Source organism: Rattus rattus, chromosome 1 (genome assembly GCF_011064425.1).
Source record: "Rattus rattus isolate New Zealand chromosome 1, Rrattus_CSIRO_v1, whole genome shotgun sequence".
Lineage (NCBI taxonomy): Eukaryota > Metazoa > Chordata > Mammalia > Rodentia > Muridae > Rattus > Rattus rattus.
The window spans coordinates 247,257,963-247,273,444 of NC_046154.1; the positions used below are offsets into that span (position 1 = coordinate 247,257,963).

At 56.3% G+C, this 15,482-nt stretch overlaps 1 protein-coding gene across 1 annotated transcript in view; it reads left to right on the forward strand.

The window, feature by feature from the left end:
- The first annotated feature begins 4,631 nt into the window (after nt 1-4,631).
- The window catches only part of Adgrb1 (adhesion G protein-coupled receptor B1), a 71,568-nt gene continuing 60,717 nt past the window's right edge, over nt 4,632-15,482 (forward strand). The window contains 1 exon segment of the mRNA XM_032916582.1: nt 4,632-4,962. The gene's annotated coding sequence lies outside the window, so the exon portion shown is untranslated.

A 15,482-nucleotide genomic window follows, 5' to 3' on the forward strand; every position in this document is an offset into this window, starting at 1 on the left:
TCAGGCGCTCTGAGGGACCGGCAAAAGGGTATAGCTCTGTAGATTGCACTGAGGTTGCAGAATCTGACCTGGCTGGTGGCTGGACTGAGACAGAGGTACCTATGAAACATCCAGGGCCAGTAAGGCTACCTAGAAGGAGAGTCTCAGAACTCAGAACCTTTGATGTACAGGAAGGCTTCATGTACTAACCAGAGACCTGTGGTTATCTGGAGCATCTCCCTAGCCTCCCCCACCCCTGCTCCACACACACACTTGGGCCAGAGAACCCATGTGCTCACTTGGACCTGTTAAAGAACATGCGGTGGGGGTGGGGGTGGAGGGCATCACTATTGTCCTTGTTTGCAGATGAACCAGATAAAGCACAGATAAAGTGAGAAATTCTCCTGAACTCACAGGGCTGGAAACAAGAGAAGCTAGGAACCAGCTTAGCTGTCTGTAGGATTCATGAAGCTGTCATATCCTTACCTGGTGGTCTTGATGGGAAAGGAGAAAAAATTCGGGGCTGGTCCTTTTCAGCCATCTGAAACCACAGGATTGATAGAGATAAGGACAAGTGTCAAGCATTTGGCCCTGCAGCCTGTGAGGAGCGGGTATGGTAGTGCCAGTCCCATCCAGAACACCAGTCCAGTACAGCAGGCACCAGCTATGTGACACACGAGGCTGTTTACATTTAAATGAGCTTAATGTCAGAAAAATGAATTTCTATCCTCAGGCCACAAGTGACATTTCCAGTTCGTAGCCACTGTGGCACGTGGGGCAAGCCAGACAGAGTGGACACCAGGCTCTGCCACGATCACAGTAGAACTATGTTTACCTCAAGGCAGATGCTTCCCTTGATGCTGGGACCCAAAGGCCAAGCCTTCTCTGCCTTTTGTCATCCTGAGATCTAAGGAGAGGGATTTGGATATGGGTGGACAGGGCTATGAAGGCCAGACTCCTGTCTCCCCACATCTGGACAAGAGCCCTGGGATGGTGCTTATGCAGTAACCACCTCTTGGGAACTGCTCTTACCTGTACTCGCCCTAAGTAGGGATGGCTCCCAGAAAGCATCCTTGAGGCCCCAGTCTGTCCCTGGGGTGGATTGGTGGTACCAGAGATAATGAAAGAATTCTGAGGTGCATCACCGAAACAGAGTGGTGGTTGAGCAATTGCTCCTAGAACCCCTTGGGATAGCCTTGACTGGCCTCAAGGTGCCAAACCTGAAAGGTCTATCACCATCTTTCTCTGGGCCCAGGCAGTAACAGAGGTCCTTGGGGGTGGGGGTGGGGACCAAGGAGGTTGCAGAATCTGACTTGGCTGGTGGCTGGGCTGAGGCAGAGGTACCTGTGAAACACCCGGGGTCACATAAGGAGACGAGCGAGGCTTCCTAGGAGAGTCTCAAAATTCAGAACCTTGGTGATGTGGGAGCTAAGGAAAACCTGCTCTTAGCATCAGTTCCTCCGACATTCCATCTTGACATTTTCAGAGTATGGTGGAATTAAGGCGGAGCTGGGTGGGGGTTAGGGTATTGGTGGGGCAGAGCTGGCAGAGGGCAGAGCCTTTTGGCTGCTGAGTTTTAGAATGGCAGCACTCTGCCCTAACTGGAAAGCTTGCTGGAGGCATTATCATTGCCCGGTGCATAAGGGGATCAACGTGCAACATATTGTAGGATCATGGCTCAGGCTGACTAGGGTCAGAGTTCAGCTTATGAGCAGGACAAGGTCTCTACGTAGCCAGAATCAGGACTCTGGCTACGACTAAGGTCAAGGGCTAAGTGTGTGATCAGGGTCAGAGTTCAGGTTGGAGTAGAGTTTCTGGTTAGTGAGTTCAATGTCATGGTGGAGTCTAGCTGTGGGCATAGTCTGTTTTCTGGCCAAGGATGATGTTAAGAAGATACTAAGCTAAGAGTTTCGTTCTCTCTGGCTCTATGAGACTCCTGGTTGGGACCCAGTCACTTGGGGTTTGCTCAGTAGGAGACCACTCAAGGCTTCTCAGCAAGGGCCATACCCTTAGAAGGAAACAGATTTGGGTACGGAATGGTGCCTGGTGGGTCTAGGCTACTGTGGGTATTGGGAAAGGAGCTACTGCTTGTTAACTGGTGGCAAATGCCCTCACTTAGAGTTGTAGGATCCTGAAGCAATGTGGCTGGAGGAATTGTTTCAAGTTAGTTGTGTCTGGTGGAGGGAGTGTCACAGGGGGACCAGGACAACCGAGGCTGCTGGTCTGTGACTGCTTCAGAGTGGCATTCCCTGTCTCCAACATTTCTCTCGCTGCGAAGACATAAGGGTGCCCCCACTGAGGTCTTACCTTGCACCAGACTCTGGATCATAAACTTCAGTGAGGGAAAAGTACAGAAAGGGCAAGAGTAAGCTCCCACACAGGGAGAGGAACGGTTAGCCCCTTATGCCCAAGAAGCCCCAATCTGGGAAGAGAGACTTCTTTGGCCTGCTGTCTCAGGTCAACATGTCTCAACCTTGCCCCAAGAGCCTCCAGGCCAAATCCCCATATCCCTGCCAGGGACTTCTGCTGCCCTCTCTTATCAGCAAGAAACAAGTGTGGAAAGCGCTTGGATCCTGACTCAAAGCCTCACTGCTGCTCAGCTGCCTCTTGGCCTGATATCAGAGGCCCCCTGGTGACCACAGGCTGTTACTGCAACAAGAAGGCCAAAGCAGGGCTAACTAAACTCAAGGGGCTGGAAAATTCAGAGGCCCAGCAGGAGCAGATGAGGGTCGTGAGAGGCCTCCTGGGAGGGATACTGCCTCCTTTCTGTGATTTCAAATACCTTGGGAAGAAGGGCGTTTCTCAGGAAGCCTAGATGAATTCGATACTGATGAATAGGATAGGCTGGGAAGGACCTTGCTGGATTTAGTGTGGTCCTGCTCTCAGTCCCTCAGGACATCCTGCAAATTGAGGCCTTGCTGGAGTAACTGGTATGCAGAATAACATGTTCAGTGCCTGGGTGCCTAATTGGCTTGAGGTGCTCCCCGACACACACACACACACACACACACACACACACACAGTTAGTTGTAGGAAGAGTGTTGACTGTGACATTGATGGAAGGCACCGATCAGATGCTTTGGCGGGGGTTACAGGACAGCAGTGTGGGTCCTGACACCGGGCAGAAAGAGTGTTGACAGTGAGTGTGAGTTTGCATTGCCGTTGACAGTGGCCTTGAGGACAGATGCAAACATCTGGATCAGATGTGTTCTTGGGGAGCAGTGGTACCAGTGATCTGCCCAAGTGTGCAAAGTAGTGGACCCTGTACAAAAGGTCTTGAATTCAGGATGGATCACAAGTTGTGGAACAGGAGAGCAAGGGGTTTGATGCAGAGGCATCCTGGTGGAGAAGGACACATGGCAGCTTTCCTGAGGCCAGGGTTCCAGGACTTTTTGTCAGTCTAGACCCTGGAGTGTTGAAACTTTTGACATTGGAACATGGCATCATGGCCTACAAATGTGTTGGGTCACATTCATTGCTATCCTGGGATGTATGGATCGGTGCACTGCTGGGTGCACATGCCCCATAGAGAGGGACCCCTTTGGGCGGGCCCCTAACAGAGGAGGAACAAGGGATCTTATGATGGAAGACAAAGCAACTGAGTAGGCCTCCCTCCACCCTGGATGGAAACTGGCATGCAGGGACACTTTCAAACCCACCTCCTTTTGACTCTGTCCCTGGCGGGCTCCCCTCCTCTCAGCATCACAGGACAAGAGGTCCTCCCCTAGGTTACTCTAGACGGGTCAGACCCAACTGAAGCCGCTCAGTGCCCCACCCCTGGAAGGGCCCCAGTCCCTGCCTCTGACTCCATCTCTACCCATCACTCATCCAACCCCCCCACCCACTCATCCACCTATGCATGCATCATCCTTCCTCTGCATGGCCCACCCCACAGTACCACCCACCAAATCCACTTTTTCCCAGTCCTGCTCACCCTCACCCGCCTCCACAATTCCACCGACCCTGACCCTGACGGCTATCTGTCCATCCATCTACCTTCCCAACAGCCTCTACCTACATTCACCTGCCTCCTCCACCCACACACCTACAGGTCTGTGCACAGCCCTTAACTCCTCTTCTCCATCCATTTGTTTGTTGGTCCACCACTTGTCACCCAGATGCAGCCACTCCCCTGCTCCGGGAGGAGAGCACAGTCCCAACTCTTGGCTTTCCTGCTGCGTGGGGCAGGAGTCGGCTGTCTTAGGTGCGCGCGCCTGAGCGTCGCACCCCTTCTCCGTGATCCCGCTCCCCTCCCCCCCAGCCCGCCCCCCGCTCGCGCTCCCCCTCTAATGTGTGATCTGGAAGCTCTATAAAGCCTGATGTAATCCGTAATGCAGTCTCTGGCTCCCGATTCGGGATCCAGTTTCAGAGAGCGAGAGATTGGGGAGCGCCGGCAGCCGGGCGGGGGAGCAGCTTGCCTCTCTCCTCCTCCTTCTCCGCGTCCTCGGCCTCCTCCTCCTTCTGCCTGCGCCGCCCGCCCCCGGCTCCGCTCCGCTCCCCCCCCTCAGGAAGGGAAAAAAGGCGAGAAGAGCCGGGCAGGCGAGAGGACCGGAGCGGCGGCGCGGCCGGAGAGGGAGCGGCGGGCGCAGGCGGTGGTGGCGGCGGCGGCGGCGGGCGCGGCGTTGGCGGCGGCCCCGGCAGAGCGAGCTGAGCGGGCGAGCCGGCGGCACAAGCGTCCGCGCCGCGTCCTGGCCCGACTCCGGGCCCGCGCGCCTAGCACAACCCGCAGCCAGGGCATCTGGACCCCTCTGGCGCCCGGGGGCTCCGCCAGGCAGGGGGTGGGGAGGAGCCTGAGAGCGCCCGCGGGTGCGCTCTTGGGAACGTCTCGGCGGGGCCCAAAGAGAGTCGGGGGCGGCAGCGACAGTAGCCCCAGCTCGGATCCGGCGCGCGGCTCGGCCGCTGGCGACGCGGTGCGCTCCGGGGGCTTTGCAAGTCGCTGGATCAAGTCCTTGCTCGCCCGTGGGGCCTCTGCTGCTGGGGAAGGTAAGAGAGGCTCCGGAGGGGGTGGGGGCGCGGCGAAAGGGGGCGTCTCGCTCTAGGAGGGGGTCGGAGGAGGGGTGGCCTCCCGGACTTCCCAACTTCGCCGTTTGGGGCTTCGCAGCTCTCAGGATTAGGCTTGGAGCTCGGGAGTTTGAACAGCCGCACCCCCACCCCCCAGCCCCATTCCCCCAGCCCCCTTCCTCTTCCACCGGAGGCAATGGAATCTGGCAGGTCCCTGCGCTCCCGCATTGGGCGGGCTGAGGAGGGGGCGCCCTGGACGTGGGAGAGGCTTCTTGGTGCTCCTCACCTCCCCCTCATCCTTACCAGGCAGAGCCGGGCCAACCTGGCAGGCTGAGCAGAAGGACCCTCTGCTCTATCACCCCCACAGACCCTGGGCGCGCTGGGGAAGGCGTTCCCGTGGTGCTCCACAGAGATGCTAGCAGGGGTCTGAGGGAGCCCCACCTGGCTCCCTATGCCGGCCCAAGGAGACTCGCAAGAGACAACCCAATGTGTCTCCCATTCCCTGATCTTACCCAGAGCCCGTTACATAGATTATAGGGCCCCGCTGCATCTCACCCCCACCCCCAGCACAGAGCTGGAGGCGGGCAGAAAAGCCCCCAGACTTCCCGTCACAGCTCTCACCTACAGACCCGACAATGGCAGAGGAGACCCCCAGAGGCTTATCTCCAAATTCGGAAAAAGGGCTGTCCTCGCGCCCCCACCATCACAACTGACACGCGCATACGCCCTAGCTCGTTCCTTCCCGGTGTTCTTTTCTGTTCGGTTGGACAGGCGGCGCAGATAGGCTGCCCTGAACTTTAGGTCGGCCCGCTGCCCTCTCTGACCGAAGCAGCGGGGCTGGGCACCGAGCACTCCCGGTTACGTTTCTCCAGTGGGCAGAGGCCACCAGCCTCCGCCGCTGCGCTCTTTCGGAGCTGCGTGCTGCTGCCTCTAGGAATGAGCATGGCCCCCGCCCCCTCCTGAAATTCTGAGGGCTCGGGATCCGGCTGGGAGCCCTTTGCTCTGGTCCTCTGAGCAGCCTAAGCAGAACAGAAATTATCCCGGGCCCCAGGGAGGTGGGCGGCTGAATGGAGAATCGCAGCGAAGCTAGGTGGCTTGAGGGTTGGTCGGAGGCTGCGGCTCTGTGCTTGGGTCCCTCCGCCTGGCCGCGGTGGCTCCTGCTTGGTCACTCCCAGGCAACACAGAGGGCTGCACCAGCCTGGCACCCTCTGTGGCCTGTTGGGCACCCTTACCCTTTCCACTTTTATTTTGGGCTTCCAAGTTTCTCGGAGCGCGCGGACTGGGCTAAGACTAGCCCAACCCTAATCCACTCCTCCTGCACCCCTTCCCTCCCTGAAGTCCCCATTACATTCCTCTCCCCTGGGTCTGGGGCGCAGATTCCTTAGCGGCAACTCGGAGGGAGTTGAAAGGCATGAAAGCGCGTGGGTGGGCACGGGGCGCGCACTCCCGCCCCAGAGGAGCCGCTCCGCATACGTGTTGGGGAGGGGGTTGGGAGGTCTGCGCGTCTGCACCCTGGGGGCCCAAGGAGACCCTCTATGTTCTGTAGCCATAAACACACGCCCCTCGTGGGAGCTACTGCAGGGACACAAAACAGCAGGCTGAGGCGTGGGGAGAGAGGCTGGGGTCCTTTTTCTTTATCTGAGAGGCAATATCCCGTATTTAGGATCGGAGAAAGCGAATTTAACATCTCCCAGAACCTTCAAGCCTTCCATTTCTCTGAGACCCTTGCAGCAGCCGCAGCAGCAAGGGAGGTCGAGGAGGTAGCTGCTCCTTTCTCAACCGCGGGTGGCCTCAAAACTCTGCTCTCGGACGCCGCCGGGGTGCCTTAGGGTCTAGTTTTGAGTACCCAAGCAAGGTCAAGCAAGCGAAGGAGGGGGCAGGGGCTCCTGGGCGCGTCCCCGCGCGCGCAGATTTTGGGCCTTGGAAGGGGGTGTGGGTTGCGCGCCGAGTCAGTCCCGAGAGCCTGCTTGCCGGCTCCCGGTCTCGAGAGGTGGACATGGCGCGAGTTCGGAGATCCCGGAGCGCCTAGCTCCCCGCACGGGGCCCTACGCCCTCCCTCTCCCCTTGATCACAGCTGTTCGGCACTGCCTTCAGACTTGTTGCTTCTCAACCAGGGGACTGGAAACCGGCGGGGTAGCTCCTTAGCCCTTGAGGCCGTAGCAAAGCCCCAAGGCCAAGGGATGTGCCAGGGCCCGCGGACCGGCGATGCACTGGGAGCGCGACCAGGGAGTTTGCTGCTTCGGATCGGAGAGAAGGACGCTTGTCCCTGCCTCGATCCCGCGCGGGGGCGTAGAGGAGGCGATTTTGTCGCCTTCGGCTTCATACCGCACTCCTATGGACCTTGAGCCCTGGAGGGGCCGCCGCCAAGTTGCTGAGCCCTCCGAGACCCTTCCTTTGCTCATAGGCTCTTGGGCCTCAGTAGCTGAGACCGCGAAATGGGAATGCGCTTTAGGTTCTTGGAACGTTTGCAGCCCCGACCCCTCGCGCCCATCTGGAGATCCGACGTTCTGGGTCCGCAATGTGCTGGGTCTGCAGCGTCCAGGCCGGCTGGGTTCCGAGGCGGCTCTGCGCCTGCGGACACAGCGGTTAGGCCAGGGAGTAGCGGGCCCCAGGCAGGGCCCGGCGAGCGGCAGGGGCCTGGGCAGCTTCCCATGGCGCCCTGGTCTCCTGGCTGCCCGCCTGGCCCAGTTCTGCCTCCCGGAGCGGGTCTGGGGACGCGGAGTCAGTCCCCAGGGGATGCCGCGGGCTCCAGGCCCAAGCGACCGGCGCCGGGCTGCGGTGGTGGAGGGCGGGAGGGCCCCGGCGCGCTGCTGCGGACGACCAAGAGAGGGCGCCCGAGCTGCGCTGCGCCGCGCCGCGCCGTGCCGCGCCGGCCCTGCCCGCCCCTTCCGTCTCCTCTGCTGCGGACCCGCGCTCCAGGCCCCATCTTGGGCACCCCCTAGCCGCCCTCTCTTGTCCCTTGGCTCCTGCTGCCAGAGTCAGTGACGCATCCGGTGTCTCAGACTGAGCCTGCATCACCCTCTCCCAAACTCTCCTTGCCTAGGTGTGCAACGTACAAGCGTGACTGTGTGTTTGTGGGCACGTGTACATACGTGCCAATGGATGCACGTGCTTATGGAACAGTCTGCAGGCTCCAAGCACATGTGTGCATGCGTGCACCCTTCCACATGTATGCATGTACGACCAATGGATGGAAAAGACTCTAGCACCCTCCCCTTCCTAAGTAAGGGGAGGATTCTGTGAACCTGAAGGGTTCTACAACCTGAACGGTTCTGGAAACATGCCTGAAAGTTCACTCACATGGCCCTTGTGCTGCCTGGGGCGCAGCTGCACCACAGCATAGACCTGTGAAATCGGGGAAACACGGAGCTTTAAGGATCCTGTGCACAACCCACATACACACAAATGAAATTTTGCACAGCAAACACGGGGGGTGGGCGTGCCCATTTTACAAATATGCTGAAAGTATAAAAGGTTAGGCAAAGCCTCCTCACCCCACAGACCCCCCAAATACTTGGGTTAATGGGAATATATTAGGGTACAGGGGCCTGACAATCTCCCAGGGGCTGAGGTAGCCCAGTGGTGTAGCCAGGAGGACCAAGACTAAAGGGCCTCGAAACAGGAGTAAGGCAGTAATAAGAACAGAAATGATTAAGATGGGGAAAGCTTTCCAAAGGCCTGGGAGAATGAATGCAGGTGTCAGGACCAGTCAGAAACTGGACAGGGAGGTGAGGGGCAGACAGAACCCAGGAACCCTAAGGGCTCTGGCTTGTTCTCTGGAAGCTAGGAGGTATCACTTGGGCTGACAGGCTTACCAAAGAGGTAGTAGATACCCCTTAGGGTAGTAGGCCTCAGGGACACCAATCAGGAGACAAAATGTATGCACTGTTGCATGGGGCTGCCATACCCCTGGCTTCGTGCCACAGAAGGTATAGGTAAATTTGTCACACAGGAAAGTACCCAGGTTAATATGACCCAAGGTAGCCCATGTGCCATTGTGCAACAGACATACAAACATCCCACAGAGAGACACACAAAGTGCTCACATACCCCTGCCCAAACCCTGTACCTACTGTGGGCTCTTTGGGACTCACGTCAGTGTAAGCACACAGCAAATGGAACACATTTCACATGTATCCATGTGTGTCCACATATGTACATGATGAGGTATGGGAATGTGCTTCAGGGGATGTACTGGTAGTTGGGAAGGTCCATGTTACTTGCTCCAAGATTATGCAGTCTGAGGAAGAGCATGCCTCTGGCCTCCTGCACCCTCTGCCAGTCAGGCTGTGGCGATTTCCACTCTACAGTCCATATGCATACTCGCCCGCTGCACCCTTCCCTCCCTCCACACCAACATCAGCTGACATCATATTGGTCTCTGAGGTTCTTCTCGCTCCACACATCAGTCCTACCATCTCATGCCCATGCACAAGTGCCCATCTTTGTCCATACCATCACCCCTCAATCTCCTTCTTCAGAACTGTTCAAGGCCCCCAACTTGTCTCCCACCTATCTTCCCACTCCCAGGAGGTCTATGGTCAAGAGTGCTGTGCTCCCACCCCCACACCTTCCCCACCCCCATCCTTGCTACTGTAGGGCCTGTAACTGCTGTCTCTTCCTTGAAGCCGTCTTCTGCCTGGGCTCTTTGTATGGCCCAACCCTGCCTCTCAGAATCCACCTGGCAGAGGTAGCATGTCACTTGTCCCTGGAAGGCTTCAGAAGATCAGCAGCTGAAGGCTGTTCTTCAAAAAAGTGACTGCTGGGTTGGGGATTTAGCTCAGTGGTAGAGCGCTTGCCTAGGAAGCGCAAGGCCCTGGGTTCGGTCCCCAGCTCCGGAAAAAAAAAAATGACTGCCTATGCATTAGTGTGTGTGTGTGTGTGTGTGTGTGTGTGTGTGTGTGCAGGTAGGGTATGACTCACACACTTCTGAGTGTGAGGGTGCACCTACAGTATATGTGAGGATGTATGAATGTGTATTTGTGTAGACAGTGTGCGAGTGTTATATGTGCAGTGTACAGTGTGGTACCGTGAGTGTGCGGTATGGTAGGCACACAGCCTTGTAGGTAAGTCCGAATGTGCAAACATGGTACCTGAGAGACTGACCACTGGGCAGGTGCCAGGAACACAGGTGTGCACAAGCCTGTGGCATGCCGGGCAAGGTTGTGTACTCTGAGGTCCGGTGTGTTACGGTCACAGGATGATGCTGCCAGAGCCATCAGCATGCTAACCTGGGCTGCATGGGGGTTGAGTCTCAGACTGGGCATCAGGAGCATGTGGGAGACAGACAGGCACAGGCTCAGAGCACCATCTCCCCAGCATGGAAGCCATATTCGTTTTCACTCAGATTTTGAAACTCCTAATGAATTCCCAGAGCCCGTGCACCACGCCTAGTGGAAGCACTCCTACTTTGGGCACTCCGTATGCTGGCTCTCTAGCAATCTCCCTTTGACCAACCCCCCATCCACCTGCCATGGCAGAACAGTCGCTTGTCTAGAGTCGCACTGCCAACAAGTATGCCTAGGTTTCCGTTCAGTGACTTCTGGTCTACTACGGATTCAGGGGCATGAAAAAAAAAGTCTGAGCATAGATGGCAGAGGTTAGCCCTGGATCTTTGTGCCCTTCCCTCAGTCTCCCCACATCTGAGCTTGTCAAGGTCAGCTGCAAGAGTCTGGGCTGCCCTCACCTGACCTGGGGAATTCCAAGGCCATACCTTAGGGTCTTTCTTCTATCTTTCTGTCACTCCACATGTCCTTCAATTCAACGTCCCAACCGAAAGTCAGCTCCACAAAAGTGGTCAGCATAGGCATACACATCCTAGCTCCTCAGTGCTTAACTGCCCACATGCAGAACATGCCCTGCCTTCCTCAGCCCCGACCTCCCAAGCAAGATGCTCCTAGTTGCCCTTGGTAGCGGCTAGGGTGGGGCCTGCTCTCCAGACCATAGCCTCCCGTTACATCCCCATCTGAACACCAGCTTAAGGTGAGTCCTGTTGTAGCTGTAGAGGAGTGGCCGCTTAAGAGACTTGCCAGAGGCCCTGGCTCAGGAACATCCTTCCCCCTTTTCTTCTACCTGGCTCTACCAGGAGGATCCCTGCTGGTCCACCATAGCCTCAGACCTGCCCTGGGTTTCTTAGGCCTGAGCATCAGGAAAGGCACAGGCCTTTAGTGCCAGGTGGGTTGGGTGATGGCTACTACACAGGAAGGAGGGCAATAACACAGGGGTCAAGGGGCAAGGGGCAGTGGGGTAGAATAGTAAGGATAACAGCCTTTTTCTTCTCAAAGGACCTGGAGCTAATGCTCGACTTCCCTGTGGTGGAGGCTTCTGTTGTGCTGCCCTCTCTGGGTGGTCTAAGCCAAGGCAGATTGTGCAGTGGTCTAGAAAAGAGCTGGACACAGGCAGAGCACCCCTAGATACTGCCAGGGTAGCCCCATGTTCTATCTGACCGTTCCTCCCGGAAGTTTAGCATAGTTTCCAGCCCCATCCCCTGAGTGGCTCCTACTTCTATCTCAGGGTCTTCTGTCCCATGTATCTTGTGGGACTGAGGCATGGACCACCCCACCTCTCTGCCATGGGTGGAGCTTCAAGGGGCCTTGCTTGCACCAGGCTGCACCAGGCAGCCTGAGGCCATGGCTGGGGAACGAGCCATGCGTGTTTTTTTTACCTCCTGGAAGGCCTTTCACAGATTCTTGGCTCCCTTTGACCCTGTGTCCTGAGGGCTTCACACAGGTTGCCTTGAGCCTACATCAGAGGCTCCACTAGGGCCCCATAGGCAGGTGGTGGGGCCACCTCTGCAACTGGTGACTGAGGCTTGGGAGGCCCATTGGAGCGGGGGGTAGAGAAAGCATTGTGAGCAAGAAGGACACCCCCGGCCCTCCCCCGTCTCCTGGGCAGTTCTCAGTGCCCAGGGCGCCTGCCCCTCCCCCATTGCAGCCTCATCTAGTACACAGGCGGGCACTGTTTGGATGCAGCGGGATTACAGAGTGGCTTTTGTGGCTGGTGTCTAGGATGCCATTGGCAGCCTGGGGCAGGGAGGGAACACCAGGCCCGGGCCCCTGTTTGATCTGTTGATATGGGCTAGCGCAGGGCGTTGAGAAGAGATGGACACACTGAGGCTAGAGAAGGATGTCTGACAGCATCCTATCCATACCCCTCGAACATGATGTGGACACCAAGTTACTGGGCCTGATTGCTCTGTGTGTGTGTGTGTGTGTGTGTGTGTGTGTGTGTGTGTGTGTGTGTGTGTGTGTGTGTGTTGTTGTTGTTGTTGTTGTTGTTGTTGTTTGCTCTGGACTGGTTGCTTCCTAGGCTGGGGTGGATCAAGGTGGGAATTTGCTCTTTGGATATAGCCTAAGGCAGTTGGCCACGCCTCACCCCCAAAGACTTGAATCTAGGGTTATAAGGTGCTATGCTTATTTTTGCCTGCAGGTGGCGCTCAGGGAGCCAAGTCACTACTTCCCCTTTCTCCTTTCCTGATTCCTGCTGTTCACTCCACCTGCTGGGGCACCTATGAATTCTATTAGTAGGACCTCCCCATTGAGGCTCCTCTGGGGGCTGTAGAAGATGTCTTGTCCTGTAGCCAGCCTTCTCTACAGAGCTAGATGGCTAGACAGAAGGGAGAGCTTCCTGGAAGTAGAACAATTGGCCCTTGAGAAAAGTTGGGAGAAAGAGGGGTCTGTGGAAGATCTGGTACAAATTGAACACTTCTTTTCTGGGAACCAGAGTGAGTAGAAGGCATATATACTGGCCAGTGTTACTCAGACCTGGAGATAGGTAATCTTTACCAGCTATGTGGCCTTTGGTTTGGGAGGCCAAGGTAGTCTCTCCTTTTCCCAGAGAGCCAGTGCTAGCCTTATATTAAGTCAGGAACATGTAGCCTGAGGATCCCTCAACAATTGGGATAGGAGACACAAACCATCTCTAGCCTGTCTTAGAGCTTATAGGCTCTAAAATTATGTGGGGTACCCATGACAGGCCAGGGTACAGCTCCTTTCAGGGTTCCTGATGAATGCTGGGAATATTTCTGGATAATGAGGCTGTTGAGCTCCTGCAAGGACCACCATGCATTCACCAGGGAAGTAAGCATGGCCTTAGGAGGTGTGGAACTTAGGGAGCCTGGTGCAGCCCTGGGGAACCCAGGCACCCTCTCAAGGAACAGCCTATGTACTAGCTGTGGCAGAGGAAAGGGACACGGGCTACATAGGGCAGAGGAGGATCTGTGTGCATGCTAGGTGGCTGCAGGCCCTCTTCCTGTAGGACTCAGCTGTCCTCTTAGCCTAGCTCCTGGTCACCAAGGTTTTCTGAAACTTGCTGCCCAGGTGAATCCAACGTTCCTGACTGACTCAGCTCCCTCTGGATAGCCCAGTGGGTGTACTTCTGAGTCTGGGTTCCCCAGCACACTGCATAACACACGCCTTGCTCATGCTTATATACATGCATACATGCATATAAACAGGGCTTGCACAGACACATGTAAATGCAGTCACACAAAGGACACACGACTGCTCCACTTCCCCGTTTCAGTGAGGGCCACCAGCTGCCCTCACTTCCCCATTCCTCAGATGTCATCCATTGCCTGTGACCCTCTGTCCCTACTGAGAAAGCCCCCAGCCCCGCCACCACCGTCAACACTGTGTCCCCTGAAACCACAGAAGACTCTAGTGAAGATCAGACGAGGCCTGAACTAAAACTTACTCTCAGAACCCCATTTGGGCTTTGCCCTCGAAGATGCCAGCCTTGGGTTGACAGCCTTAGGTTGAGCTTGGCCTAGCCTCTGCTAAGAGGGAGCCAATCTCTGTTGAGTACCATGCAGAGTTCTCTACTAGAGGACTTGCTTTGGCCGAGAGGGATCAGAGAGGACTTGTGGGAGGAGCCAGGCAGATGTAGAGGCCTTTGCTGAAGGATCACTGGGGAAAGGACAGACTGGCGTGTAGGCAGGGTCCCAGTGTGCTACATGCAGACTCCTTCCTATACCTACCTAGCAACAGAGCACAGGCAGGCCCTGCTATGGCTCTCTCTTGTGTTGGCTGTGATGCCCTTGGGCCAGCTGTGACCTTTCTAAGGCTGAGAGTGAAGCTAGCTCTGGTCTGAGATGCTCTGGAGCAACACTGCTCAACCTGTGGGTGGTGACCCCTTTGAGGGTTGCATATCAGATATCCTGCACATCAGATATTTACACTACAACCCAAACGGTAGCAAAATTATGAAGTCATTTTATGGCTAGGGGTCGCCACAACCTGAGGAACTGTACTAAAGGGTTGCAGCATTGGGAAGGTTGAAAACCACTGCTTCAGAAGATGCCTCTGGAAGGGGCAGGAGCCTCAGCACCTCCCTTCCTTGGTGGCCCCTTCCCCCCCTATAGGAGTTTGAGGACTCGGTAGGTGGGGTTCTTGAAGGCTTTGGAGTTGTCCAAGGGAAAGGGTACCTGAGAGGTCATTGCTCTCACCTGCGCCCTTTTCCACCTCTCTCACTGTGACCTCCTACATCCTTAATAACCAGTCTAGAAACGTTCCCCTACCATAACTATCTTTGGCTCTAGGCCCTGCTTTCTGCCTCCTCTGTACCCTCTTTTGGTCCTCAGCCTGCAAGTGAGCCCTTGGATGTCTGGTGGCTCATTTAAGGGACAGCTCTGTGGCTGCACTGCCACCGGCCTCCATGGCCACCTCCTGTCCCTGGAACAGACACTGGGAAACCTATGTCCTTGGCCGGTACTCAAGGAGTAGTTGGCCATCTTACAAGAGTTGACCAATGACAAGGATCTGGCCAGCAGGGACACTGGAAGGGCCCATGCTCAGCTAGCGTCCCTGGGGTCCTGGGATGGTGGCGAGTAAGGGGAAGGCAAGGACCCTCTGTAGAGCTTATTGGCTGTCTGTGAAGTGGATCCCTTAGGCTCTCTGCTGAGCAACAGAATGTTGGCCTAGAGCAATATGTACCATGCACTGTCCTTCCAGAAACTCAGAGGAGATGGCCTGAGTTTCTCACCCAGCTGACCCTTGGAGGCCAGTGTCCCTGGACTCTGTGGACACCACTGATACCCTCACCCTGCCTGGGTAGTTTGGGAGCTCAGAATATACTCCAGGCCATGCCTATTTTCCAAATGGGAGGGTGGTGATTGTATCTGACCTCAGATCTGAAAGTGGGGGCTCCAGAGCCAATGCCCTCCTGTAAGGAGAGAGCCCAGGAATCAGTGGTCCTTTCAAGCTCTGTAGGCCCCTTGGTAAAAAGGCAGTGGATTTGGAGATCATCACAGCCATCACAAGATGGCCTGGGCTTTCTGGATACCATGAGGGAGGCAGAGTGAGGTTGGCTGGCTGGGGTGGAATTGTGAGTGCACGGGCAGTTGTACCAGGCTTGGCTAAATGTTTCCTGCAGACCTTACCAACATTACCATGGGCCTGACGCTGACTTCTGCTTTTCCTAGTGGGAGTGTACACCCCTGGGCGGGGCTCTGCTGAGGGACTGGTGTCAGAAACATCAACAGAGTGGAGGGCAGACCGGGGCTC